Below are 12,701 nucleotides of genomic sequence, written 5' to 3' on the forward strand. Positions count from 1 at the left end.
TCTCTTGTACACCATATAAGGCAATGCTTAAGCCCGGTACTGCACCTGTCTACATTAAATAATACCCACTTTCCCCAGAAAAAGAAAAGGGAATTGAGCCTATGTTGATGGAATTCCTAGGGACAGGGGTTATTGAGGAAACTATTTCCCCTTATAATACACCTATCAACCCACTGAGAAAGGCTGACAATACCTTTTGGTTTGTCCAGGATCTTAGAGCAGTAAATGCTCAGATCATAGCCATAGCCCCTATGGTTCCAGACATGCCATCTCTGCTATCAGCTATTCCTGCCCATGCAGAGTTTTTCTCTGTTATTGATTTAGAGAATGCATTTTTTCTGTCCCAGTTGACAAGGAGACATGGCCACTCTTTGATTTTACATTTAAACTTCGCCAGTATACCTGGTGTAGAATGCCTCAGGGTTATGTAGACTCCCCGGTAGTCTACTCCATTGTTCTCCAAGCTACACTGCGCCCTTGGAGTGCCCCTCATGGTTCTGTCCTTCTACAATATGTGGACGATCTCCTCATATGTAGTTCCACTCGGGAGGCCTGCCAGGCAGACTGTGTTAGCTTATTACTGTGGTTATGTGAATGTGGACATAAAGTTTCAAGGAAGAAATTACAATGGAGTACTGAAAGTGTTGATTATTTGGGTTTTGTTCTCAGTAAAGGATGTAAAGAGATGTAAATATATACACCGATTCCAAATATGCCTTTGGGGTTGTACATGATCATGGGGTAATCTGGCAAGAGGCTTCATAGCTGCAGATGGGAAGCAAATCTCACATTCTACCCTAGTACATGATCTCCTAGCCGCCATCCAATTACCAAGCAAAGTTGCTATTATTCATTGTAAAGCACATACTGGCCTCAAAACGAACATAGCTCAAGGGAATGCCCTAGCTGACAAGGCAGCAAAGGAGGCCACTATTAGACAGGCAGCAACAGTTCAAATGCCCTCCATAGTGCCAGAAATTACCCTTACTGACAATTTATTGCTGAGCCTCCAGGATTTGGCAACAAGTAGTGACAAGTTAGAATGGCAGTCGGTAGGTGCAGTACAAGACCCTGATACAGGTCTTATCTGCAAAGAGGGAAAACCATGTATTCCAGTTGCAAGTGCCCCAATTTTAATTGCACAATATCATGGCCTTGGCCAAAGGGGAGCACAGGCAACCAGGAGAGATTTTTTTTATACCAAGCCTTAGATCAAAGGTACAATCCTATGTTTCACAATGTATGTATTATATGTCTCAGAAACAACCCAAATAACTCAAAGAAGGCCCAACACCAGCATCTGAATTACCCAACTTCGCCATTCACTCACTTACAAATTGACTTTATTCATATTCCAAAGACAGGAAGAAAGCAGGAATATGCTCTTGTGATTGTGGATATGTTCTCTAGGTGGCCGGAGGTTTTTCCTACTACAAAGGAAACCACACAAATTGTGGTAAAGATTTTGTTACAAGAAATTATCCCCAGATGGGGATGTCCTGTTCAAATTAACTCAGATAATGGCCCAGCTTTTGCGTCCAGGGTATGTAGGGAGCTTTCCAAAGCTCTTAGGATTTACTGGAAGTTCCACCTCCCTTACCACCCTCAGAGTTCTGGGGTAGTAGAAAGGATGAATAGAACAATTAAAGAAAAAATAAGGAAGATTACTGGAGGCACGTTCACTAATTGGAAAAAGTTTTTGCCTGTAGCCCTAGCAGAAATTAGGATGCAGTCTAACAAGAATACAGGCTACTCACCATTTGAGGTCCTAATGGGAAGACCTTTCCCCACCCCTTGGGGTCCAAAGGCCCCTGTGATAGAAAATGGCGATCTAGAAGTAGTACAGGCAGAATATGTAAGGAAACTTGTAGAAAACTTTAGATCAAGTTGACAAACATGTTGCTCATGCTTCTCCTTTCTCTCCACAGGAACCTACGCATCCTTTCCAACCAGGAGATGTGGTGATAGTCCAGCGCCTGGCAAAAGGGTGAAAACAGACAAGAGTTCCAGTTTGGACCACCCACCCGAGTGGTAGCAGTCACCAGAACAGCGATTCTCACAGAAGAGGCTCCAATCATGCTAGCAGAGTGAAAAGGGTCCCTGAGGCTTCTTCTCAGGCGTTGAACAGAGACAAAGAGGGTGAAGCAGGTGTGAAATCCCTGAAAAGTGCCTTGCCACAGGCTGAAGATGATGACCCCACAATATTCTGGGAGATATGTTTGTCTGTTGATAATTAATAATCTTTGCATTTTCTTGCCAGTCTGGCTTATTAGTACTTGTATCTATCATCCAGAGGAGATGAGTTTCTTGTGTGGTACACTGAATAATCAGTCAATATCCAAAAGAGCTCAGGAGCAAGATCCCTTTGCTCCCGACCCCTTTCATTCTGAACAGAATAGTCAGAATGGCAAATGCCCTAAATGTTAGCTCATTGTGCCTTGAAGACTTACAGAGCCCACGGGACCTTATAAAAACATGTGTTGTTGCTGTGCCTACACCCGATGAATCCCTCCTTGAAGTCTGGTCGACGACTAAAAATACACAATCGTTTATTCCCTTGTATGACTTCTGTGGGGAATGTCAGAAATTAGGATATAGCAGGGATAATATTAGAATAACTACTGTTATTGTGACTGCAGCAGAGACCTGTTTTACCTTTTCCCAGGATATGACCTTATATTGTGATGAGGGGAGAGCGCGCAGCAGGGTGCCGCTCCGTTGTTCTCCCCCTACCCTCTCCATAGAGCAGAACTGTGCTGTATGTACAGCACCGTTCATGCATCGTGCAGTCCTTTGTCGTTGGAAAGGATCGTGAAAGATCCTTTCCAACGACAATAATAGCACGTGTGTACGCAGCTTTAGAATCTCTTTGCTTTAACTGCTAAGCATTTGATTTTTCTGTTGCAACAATAAATCTTCTCAATTAGGATCTACTGTCTCATGTCTGATGGTCCATTTGGAGACCCCCAATAAGACATAACTAGACATAAGAGAACAGACACAAACAAACACTAGTTGATCTATAGAGTTGCTGTACTGATGTATTCAGAAACAATGGTGTTATTTATACAAAGTAAAGTAGATGGTACAGAAAAGTAATTAAAGGTTTGAAGTGATAAGTGACTATTCAGGAATCCTGAGTGAAACAATTAATGGCCCTTGGAATCTCTTCACATCTCCCCAGGTGACCATTCCCTTTGTTCTTGTACAGGATGTTCACCCCCTACAGTGCAGACAGATTTCTTGATATATTTCTCATGAATAGTTCTACTACAAAATGGAGGCAACAAACAATATGGAGTCTATGGTAAAGTAATTTCCTTCGGATGATGCCATAGTTATTACATTTTAGGGGATGTTAGTCACAGGTGTCCCCCACTTGCACCTACATTTTTGGTTTTGTACACCTCACTGTTCCAGATTCAAAGTAGGGAAGTTAACTGGGTAACAATAATTATGAGGGCCCCTTGTGTACTCTGAAAATTTCAAGTAATTACTACATACTGTTTAGGACACACACACCAAATCCACATGTGCCGCTAATCCTTTGTCGCCTTACCTTTTCGCTGTCCTATGAGATAATCCTACCCTTGGAATGCGTGCTACCAGCTTATTGAGCGTGTACAATAACGTCACAATCAGCTGTTTCTGCTCTGTCTGAGTGAACATCTATCTTTTTCTATGGGATTCTGTTTCAGTGTGAGGTCCCAGAGAGTGGGCATGTCCTATAGACCTCAGAGATCAGCTGTGCCCCGCCCACCTTGTACTGTGAGATAACCCCGCCCCTCCTACACCAGCAGCATGAGAGCCATGTCTGTTGTCTGTGTCCATACTGCTGTCATTATCCCCAATGTATAAACCTTCATATCTCCCACTTTTCAGGGTACACAGGGGACCCCTGAAAGCTGCTACTAAACTTAATTTCAGCCCCCTGAACATAACAAGTTGCCAGATACGGGGTCTTAAACATAAAATCCTAATAACAATCAGGGATCTTTTATTATTAAAGTGGAACTAAAAAAAGAAAAAAAAAAAATACAAAAGTATGCCACTGTATTTGTAAAAAAAAAAAAAAAGTGCCAATATTACTGCACATGTGTAAGATTGCCTTTCAGTGACAGAAAAGTCCCCTCTGCACATGCCTGTTCTCGGAGCCTCCTGGGATTCATGGCGTCCGTATCCCAGGAGATCCTGCGCTCACATTCAGTCTTTACCGCCACAACGCTAATGACAGAAGGGGGAGGGTTTTTGCCTTTTTGTGTTTTTTTAAACAAAACAAAAGGGTTATCTACCCTTCTATATAAAGTAAAAATTGTGGTGATTGACTAGGGCAAGACCAGGGTCCCAAATAGAGTTTGCCAATAAGGGACCCCTGGGGGCCACTTCCATGGCATTAAGCACTGCCAATTTTCTGTGCACTGTGGTGCCTCAATATAAATTTGCCCGCTCACCAAACATTAAGGCTGGGTGAGACTGGCGATGAGGTGGTGCTGCGGTTACCCCTTCCTCGTGCCATGCTTAGGGGAAGACGCTCAGTACTGCTCACTGCCGCCAGGAGTCAAATCTGCAGATGCTGCGGTGTGAGGGACTGAGCAGCTGGCGGGGTGCCTGTTACACATAGCTGGACACTTACCTTCTCTGGAGCAGAGGGATGTTACCAACTGAAAATGTGTGAGCCAGTGGGATGAATCACAGTGACTAACTCCAAGAATCTTGTGGTTACCCCATACCCCTTCCCCCCCCACCAAAACTTCATCACCACTAACATTCCATGGTGCCCTGTCACATATAAATGTCCTCTTTTAACCCCAATGTACACATTTTATTGTTTATTTGTAAGGTAGAAAGTCCCTGGGATTATGCTATAGTGAGATGTTAGAGAAATTGGGGTTCATAGAGAGTAAGGGGATAGCTATGTGACAGGGTAGCATGATATGATGGTTATACCTTTTTTTGTTATCATGTGATGACACTGAAGCAATAAAATCCCCCACTAAAGGGAGTCACTATTTGACTCACCTCAAGGTATATCAAGCTTGTGACCAACAGACCATCGTTCAATTAGATGCACAGATATCATTTTTTACAATTAATAACCCCCCTAGCAGTAACACAAGTGTGACTCTGGGTGGATTTTACATGCTAAAAGCAGTAATCCCGAGTCACACTTGGGGTCGCTTAAAACTTAAAAAAACCGCACTTACCTTTCTCTGTTGGCGTCCCCCAGTGTCCTGCTGGCCCACGCAGGTCCTCGGGCGGCGTACTCCCTCTTCGATCTTCTCCTGGCGACTGCAGAGACGTTCTCCGGGGTTTCCCAGCGACGTTGGTGCACCCGTCGGTGCAGACGGGAGGAGCAGCGGGAAATTTAAATAATTTTGTATTGGATTCAATAAAAAAAAAATAGCTGTACTGAGTCCAATACAAAGAAATCTTCATATATTATACATGCTACTGTACAGTTATATTACATTTCTCTATTTTTTTTTTTTCAGATTTTTGTGTTTTTTAAAGTTTATTATTAAATATTGGACATATTTTGGTGAATTATGCCTAATTATAGCCTACAATGTAAAATAAATTTCCATGCAAAAAAAATGTAACTTTTTGCATGGAAATACAGACAGAATTAGAACGTTAGGGGGGTTAAGGCTACATACACACGTTAGATTAATCTCGTCTAATAATCCGCTCAGGGCTGATCGGACAAGAATCTGACGTGTGTACAGCGTTCGTGGTCCGGAAGACTGTCCTGGCCGATCCATGGTTGATGGACGAGGAACGATTGTAATGAAAGTGAAGGGGAGATAGAGCAGAATAGCGCTGTATGTACAGAACTCGTTCATGTACACAGCCTTAGAACTCGATAGTTACAATGGTTTCCTAAGACTTGACAAAAACCCTACATAGGAGTGATTTATGATAATAGGATCCTAGAAAAAAGGTTAAATGTTTCTATACTTCAAAAAAATGCACAAATGTTATTGTTTAATTAGTAAAGTAAAAAGTCCCTGGGTTGTTTCTATGTAATTCTGTTATAAACTCATGCTCCACCTACAAAATTTTAGAACAATAGTCACATTAGATTGTTCTCACACGTGTCAATAAAAGCTCCATCTATTGTGAGATGTTACAGAGTAATTGGGGTTCATAGAGAGTAAGGGGGTAGCTATGTGTGACAGGGTAGCACGATATGATGGGTATAACATTTTAATCGGGGGAGGGATTGAGGACAAAAGTGTTTCCCACTGGCTCACACATTTTCAGTTGGTAACATCCCTCTGCTCCAGAGAAGGTAAGTGCCCAGCTTTGTGCAACAGGCACCCCGCCAGCAGCTTAGTCCCTCGCACTGCAGATTTGGCTCCAGGCGGCAGTACTGAGCGTCTCCCCCTAGACAGGGTTCCATGGCATGAGGAAGGGGTAACAGCAGCGCCACCTCACCGCCAGTCTGTACCCAGCCTTAAAGTTTGGTGAGCGGGCAAATTTATATTTGAGGCACCACAGTGCACAGACAACTGGCAGTACCCTAATGCTCAATGCCATAGAAGTGGCCCCCAGGGGTCCCTAATATGCAAACTCTATTTGGGTACCCTGGTTTTGAAATGGCCAATCACTACAATTTTGACTTTATATATAAGGGTAGATAACCCTTTGGTTTGTTTTGTTTTCAAACATTTTTTTAAACACAAAATGGCAAACCCTCCCCTATTCTGTCATTACTGGTGCGGCGGTAAAGACTGAATGGTAGCGCAGAGCCTCCTGGGATACGCACTTCATGAATTCCAGGAGGCTCTGAGAAGAAGCATGTGCGGGGGGGACTTTTCTGTCAGTGAAAGAAGAAAGATGGTGATCTCACACATGTGCAATAAGATCAGCATTTTTTTTTTTTTGACAAATACAGTGGCATACGTCACAGATCTGTGCAAGTAAATGTTTTTTTATTTTACTTTAGGTCCACTTTTATGAGAAAAGATCCCCGATTGTTATTAGGATTTTACGTTTGAGAACCCATAATCTGGCAACTCGTAATTAGGTTTAGTAGTAACCCCTTGGGGTCCCCTGTGTACCCTGAAAATTTCACATTTGTACAATTGGTGTGGGAGATATGAAGGTTTATACATTGGGGGTAATGACAGCAGCATGGACACAGACACAGCTCTCATGCTGCTGGTGTACGAGGGGCGGGGCTATCACAGTACAAGGTGGGTGAGCAGCTGATCTATGAAGTCAATAGAACATGCCCAGTCTCTAAAGCAAACTCCTATAGAAAAAGATAAGAGATGTTCGCACAGACAGAGCACAAACGGCTGATTGTGACGTCATTGTACATGCCCAATCAGCTGGTAGTATGCATTCCAAAAGTAGGATTATCCTATAGGACACTTGCACACTTCCTTCTCTATTCCACCCTCCACTCATACAAACCTATTCTTACAACAATTAATTCATAATAGCCCTGCATTCATTTATCACTGAGCATACTGCACTAGGATTGACTGGCCAGGGGAGGTTATGGTTCGAAATTTTAAAGACAAACATTCTCTCTTGCCAATAGTAACCAATAGCAGCTGGTGGAACGTGTTAGTGTCCTCTTATTTCGGTTGTCAGCAATTTCCATCTTCTAGAAGGTTTCTTCGGTGCGCAGGAGGACAGTGAGGAAAGCTCAGGTGAAGGCTGGCCTGTGGGGACAGGGGAGGCTAGCCCTAAACTGAGGTTGCTAGGCGTATTGTGAGGAAATTGCAGCCATGGGAAGTGTCGGATAGGGGCTTTGCTTCAGAATATTATTGTGTTTGCTGTAATTTTTCTCCCTATTCCTTGGCCTTTCTATGCTTTGCTGTTCCAACATTTTCCTATTCCTAGAACCTTCAATGCGCTGCTGTCCCATATTTCTTTTCATCTCTGGATCCCTCTAAGCACATTGCGGTCTCATGTTTTTACACAGTACTTATTGATGTCCCATATTTTCTGTCTGTGGACTCCCTGTACAGAGGTTGGAGACTTATTGTGGCCTTTGTATTTGTGTCTGGATGTCTTTAGCTGGAATCATGGCAGTGCCAGGTCGCTGCAAGGGCATCCTATGCCTATTTAACAGTCCTAGGGGTGTGTGGTCCAGTTACAAGGATCCAGTCAGGATTAGGAGGAAGAAATCCTCTAAAGGGGACACCTCTGAAAAGGCAATATGCTCTCACTTCCTGTTGTGTTTGTAGAACAGGAAGTGAAGGAAGATCATCCCCAAAAGGTGGAGAGCACAAAAGCTCCTGGTAATCTGATTGGACAGGTCTGTAATATTGGGCAGGTATCTCCCTATGTGCCCTGTGGAATTTGGTAACACCCCCAGATCAGTAACATTCAATTTGTTAGCTCCTGATGTTTGATCTTGAGGGACTAGATGGGCCAGGAATCCCAGCACAGGCCAATCACCTTATGATTGAAACTTGACTCCATGCATCCACCAACGGTCAGCAGAACACCAGTGCCAGTAAGTAAAGAGTAACTCCGCTAGGAGGCAATCTGCTCATTATACATGCACAGGTATCTGTGAAGTCCTATCACAGAGCATCTGCTGTATGTACCCCAGCCCAGTACCAGGCTCCTCAGGACCCTAAATTCTCTCTAGTTCAAAAAAAGAATGGGGCTGTGCCCTCCCCTCAATTAGAGCCCTCTCTGGTAGGTGTGTGTGGAGAGGGTGAATAACATGTATGTGTTACGGGGTCACTTCTATATGTAGAGCGTGTGATGCGTGCAGTGTTTTTTCTTTGAAAAATAAAAAAGAAGGTAGACTGGAAGGGCTGATTGATTGTTTCCCTGGTCAGTGTTTGCAGACCCGATTTATGTTCATTGGTTGTGTCTGTGGCACTCTTCCGTAGTCCCTCCCAAGCAGGAAAGTTGTATTGATTGGATTAGAAGGCGGGGCTTGGATTGCACTGGGTGAGATGCAATATCTGCACCAAAGATGGGGAAGCTAAAGAAGATAAAGGGGCTGGGAGCAGCACCGGTCAGGGGACATCGGGAGGCACCGGTGAGAACGCCGCTGCAACACTATTTGTCCCTGCTTCTCTGCCTTTTGGCTAAGATCAAGTGTAGTGCCTAATCCTTTCAGTGTGCAGGAGAGGAACGGCGCTGTATTCCTGGCAAGAATACAGTGGAGTAGTACGCTTGCTAGATGGTGATGCTCTGTAAGGGGCTGCCCCCTATGGTAATTCCTCTGGTTATCCCTCCACCAGAGAGAGGCATGGGGCCTGCCCTGATAAGGAGCTCCCAGATAGTGGTCTGTCCCGCTGGTTGGAGCGGAGAACCCTTGGTCTGGCTATCAGGTCTTGAGAGCGAGCCGAATCTTTCTTTGTGTTGTCCTCCAGGAGTGGCGAACCATGGGTACCTTAAAATCACTTTGGGCGTGGTGAACCCACTGTTGATTTTATGTACACAGGCACGTCACATTGCTGATTTAGCACTCGCTTTCATTCTGCATTAGCTGCGGCTAGTGGAGATGGGCAATTTTTTATCCTTGCCCAGTGTGTTATGCACTGAGCACATATTTTTTTTTTTTTTTTCCTGTTGTCACTGGTGTGGTAATTGTATGCCACTTTTTGATGGAGGGTGGTATTCCCTTATGGGCTAGCCCTGAAGTGCTGGGAAGTATTTTGGCCTTATGGTCAGGTACTCTCCCTTACTGGGAGTCTCTCTCCGGTAGAGTTCCCAGCCTAGTATCTGTTGGGACTGTTTATGCAGTCCAATAGAGAAAAGGACCCCGTCTGACTTCGGCCAGACGGGCTAGTAGGTCCACTCCAGCTTCGGCTGGGTGGCCTTAGTACCCAGCTCCCATCAGGAGCTTCGCTCCGGGGGGTCTGGGGAAATTGGGTGGCCCTTCCTCTTTAGCGGAGGGAATCACAAATAGTACCCCAGTGCACTTTTTTGTGTGGTGTTTTTGCACTTACACTTTTTTTCCCCCCCAAGCACAGGTTTTTTGTTTAGTGGATCATGTTATGCAAGATTCGATTATGAAAAAAAAAAAAAAATTGTCCCCGTTTCCCCTACCACGTGCTGCAGGACAAGATGACATCACCATCTTCAGCAATACCTTCTGCAGACCACGTCGCCACCGTTTCCACTTGGTATCCGAAGCTGATCGGAATCTCCCCTCCCTGGACTCCACGGGCACGAGAGTCCCCAGATTGTAGTGAGTCATAGCTAGTGGACCAGGAGTTTCTTCAAACCCTGCAGATACATTGTGGCACCTTCTCTCCATCCTCTGCAGACCGAGAACCCAACTTATATAGCAGCGGCCCCATACAGCTACGTACACCCTGAAGGGTTAAAATAGCTAATCTAATTTGAGCCATATATGTTCCTGTAAGGAAGTTGTATTTCTTCTCCTGACTACTCAGTTTAATTGTAACCAGATGGTGGAAATTGTAAATTCTTTGAAATACGATGTATGCTTTGTATACCTTAAAATGTATCAAATAACACTATATATGGCTAAAACTTAAATAGCTGTATGTAACTAAAGACCACCCCTTGTATTGTGTATAAAAAGGACCACCATGTCAAGTAAACATTGGAGTATATTCCTAAAACCATACTGTGTGCGTGTTATTGGGATATCTCTCCAGACGTCTGTCTCTCTGGTGCAGGAGAAGTCACGGTGCATTCAAGGAACTAGAAGCAGATCCTTTCACACCTCTAACGCCAGCTCCTGAGATGGAAGCAGGTGAGAGGATAGAGCAGGATCTTGGATATCTACTAGAGCACCACCACGAGGAGCGCCCCCAGGGAGCCCAGGCCATCTTACAGCAGCCTCTTGACCCAGTGAGTCCCTCTTACCCACATTCGTTGATTGAGCATTCAGTGTTTTCATTTTATAGAAAAGTCCCTGATAATGTGGAAGGAGCAGCGTAAAAAAAAAAAAAAAAAAAAAAAAAAAAAATTCCAATATATAAAAGCCACACTGCTGGTGTCCTCCTCTTGTCATTGCCGAGCACTTGTTAGCTGCCGGGGGTGGGACAGCCAGTGTCCTGCTCCTATCAATGCAGAGCACTTGTAAGCAGATGAGGGTGTTCTATCCAAGAAGCTGCTTGTGAAATTTACCCACCCGGGTGGCTGTGCACAAGTAGACGTGTATAATTTCATCGGCAGCACAGTGTAAAAGCTGCACCTTACATTCTGCAGCCTAACGACTTTTTGTGTCCAAACCTTTATATCTCCTAACCTGTCTGTCTTAACAACCTTGAATTTTCAGGGTACCATTATAGCTACTACTAACAAAAATTAGTTTGGAGGACCTTGGCCACAAGTGTCCCCCACTTGCACCTATATTTTTGTTCACATGCATCTCTCTGTTCCAGAGAAATTAGTGTTGAAGGAGGAAAAGTAGACAATTGTGTAACATGGTTGGGCAGCGGGTTTTGATGGTCAGAGTTTTTTTATGTTCTAATGTCATAGTAATGACATTTTGGGATTTGTTATTGTTAGCCACAAGCCTCCCCCAGTTGCAACTCATTTTTTTGCCTCCCCCCCCCCCCATTCAAGAGAAATTGGGGTTCAAACACACACACAGCTATTACATCTGTCACACTTCGACATCCTAAGGACCTACTGCATTTCTGCTCCTAACGACCTACCATATCCGACTAGGACTCTGTAGCAGGAATGGTGGGGCTTTCTGAATATTCCACTGGAGAGCCACCTAAGGGTTAATCCTTTTAGCAAGTCAAATAAAAAAAAATCATGGAATACTGAATACTTGTGTTGTGGATGTACACGTGCATTTGTGTAAACTGTCTGGTCTATGCCCTTGTAAACATCTTGTGTCCTCCTTCCCACACTAGGTTGGAGTGACCTGATAAGAAGAAGGTTATGGCTGTTATGCCCCGATGGGTCATGAGAAAGAAAGCAGCTGACCCATTTCTATATCATCTAACTGGGAAGGCAGGGAGGGAGAAGCTGGCATTTCTTTACATGCATCCAGAAAATGTTAGTGTCAGCACTCAATTCTATGATATTTGGAGTTACCAATTTTACACTGATCTCAACCAATCAACTCATTACATGATCATTGCTAGCTCATTTTGCCCAAACCTCCTTGTTACATTATATTATAAAAAAAAAAAAATTGCAATTGTTAGTATGAGAAAATATTTTGTATTACCAGTTGCTTTCTTTCTCATGACCCATCAGGACATACACCCATAACGGTCTTCTAATCAGGTCACTCCTACCCCAACAAGTGCAGGAAAGAGGACACATAATGTGCACAAGAGCACAGACCAAACAGTTTACACAAATCCGCAACACATGTATTCAGTATTTCATGTTTTTGTATTTGGCTTGCAAAAATGTCTTCAAAGCCTCAGTGTCGAAGTGCCATGTGGTTCGCCCCAGGAAAAGATAACGCTGTAAATCTTCTCAATTTCCAGAGACTACAGAACATAGACATGAGGTCCCATAATAGAGCCAGCACCATCTTCAGCCTGCAACCCAGCTTCCTGTCCCTGTGTTAAGCCCTACAATGCCCCTGATTCATCAAGCAGAATCAGATGATCGGTCGCGCATTCGTATTCGCGATCCGAAATCGTACGCCGTTGCGCTATTCAGCAACTGAAAAAGCTCGCGGCCAGAGCCGCGCATCTCCGGCAGCTTTACACTGGCGAGCTTGCATTAAAAGTCACTGTTCCCCTAAAAAATCATTCTTTCTAATGGCACAC

This window comes from Pyxicephalus adspersus, chromosome W (assembly GCF_032062135.1).
Source record: "Pyxicephalus adspersus chromosome W, UCB_Pads_2.0, whole genome shotgun sequence".
Taxonomy (NCBI): Eukaryota; Metazoa; Chordata; class Amphibia; order Anura; family Pyxicephalidae; genus Pyxicephalus; species Pyxicephalus adspersus.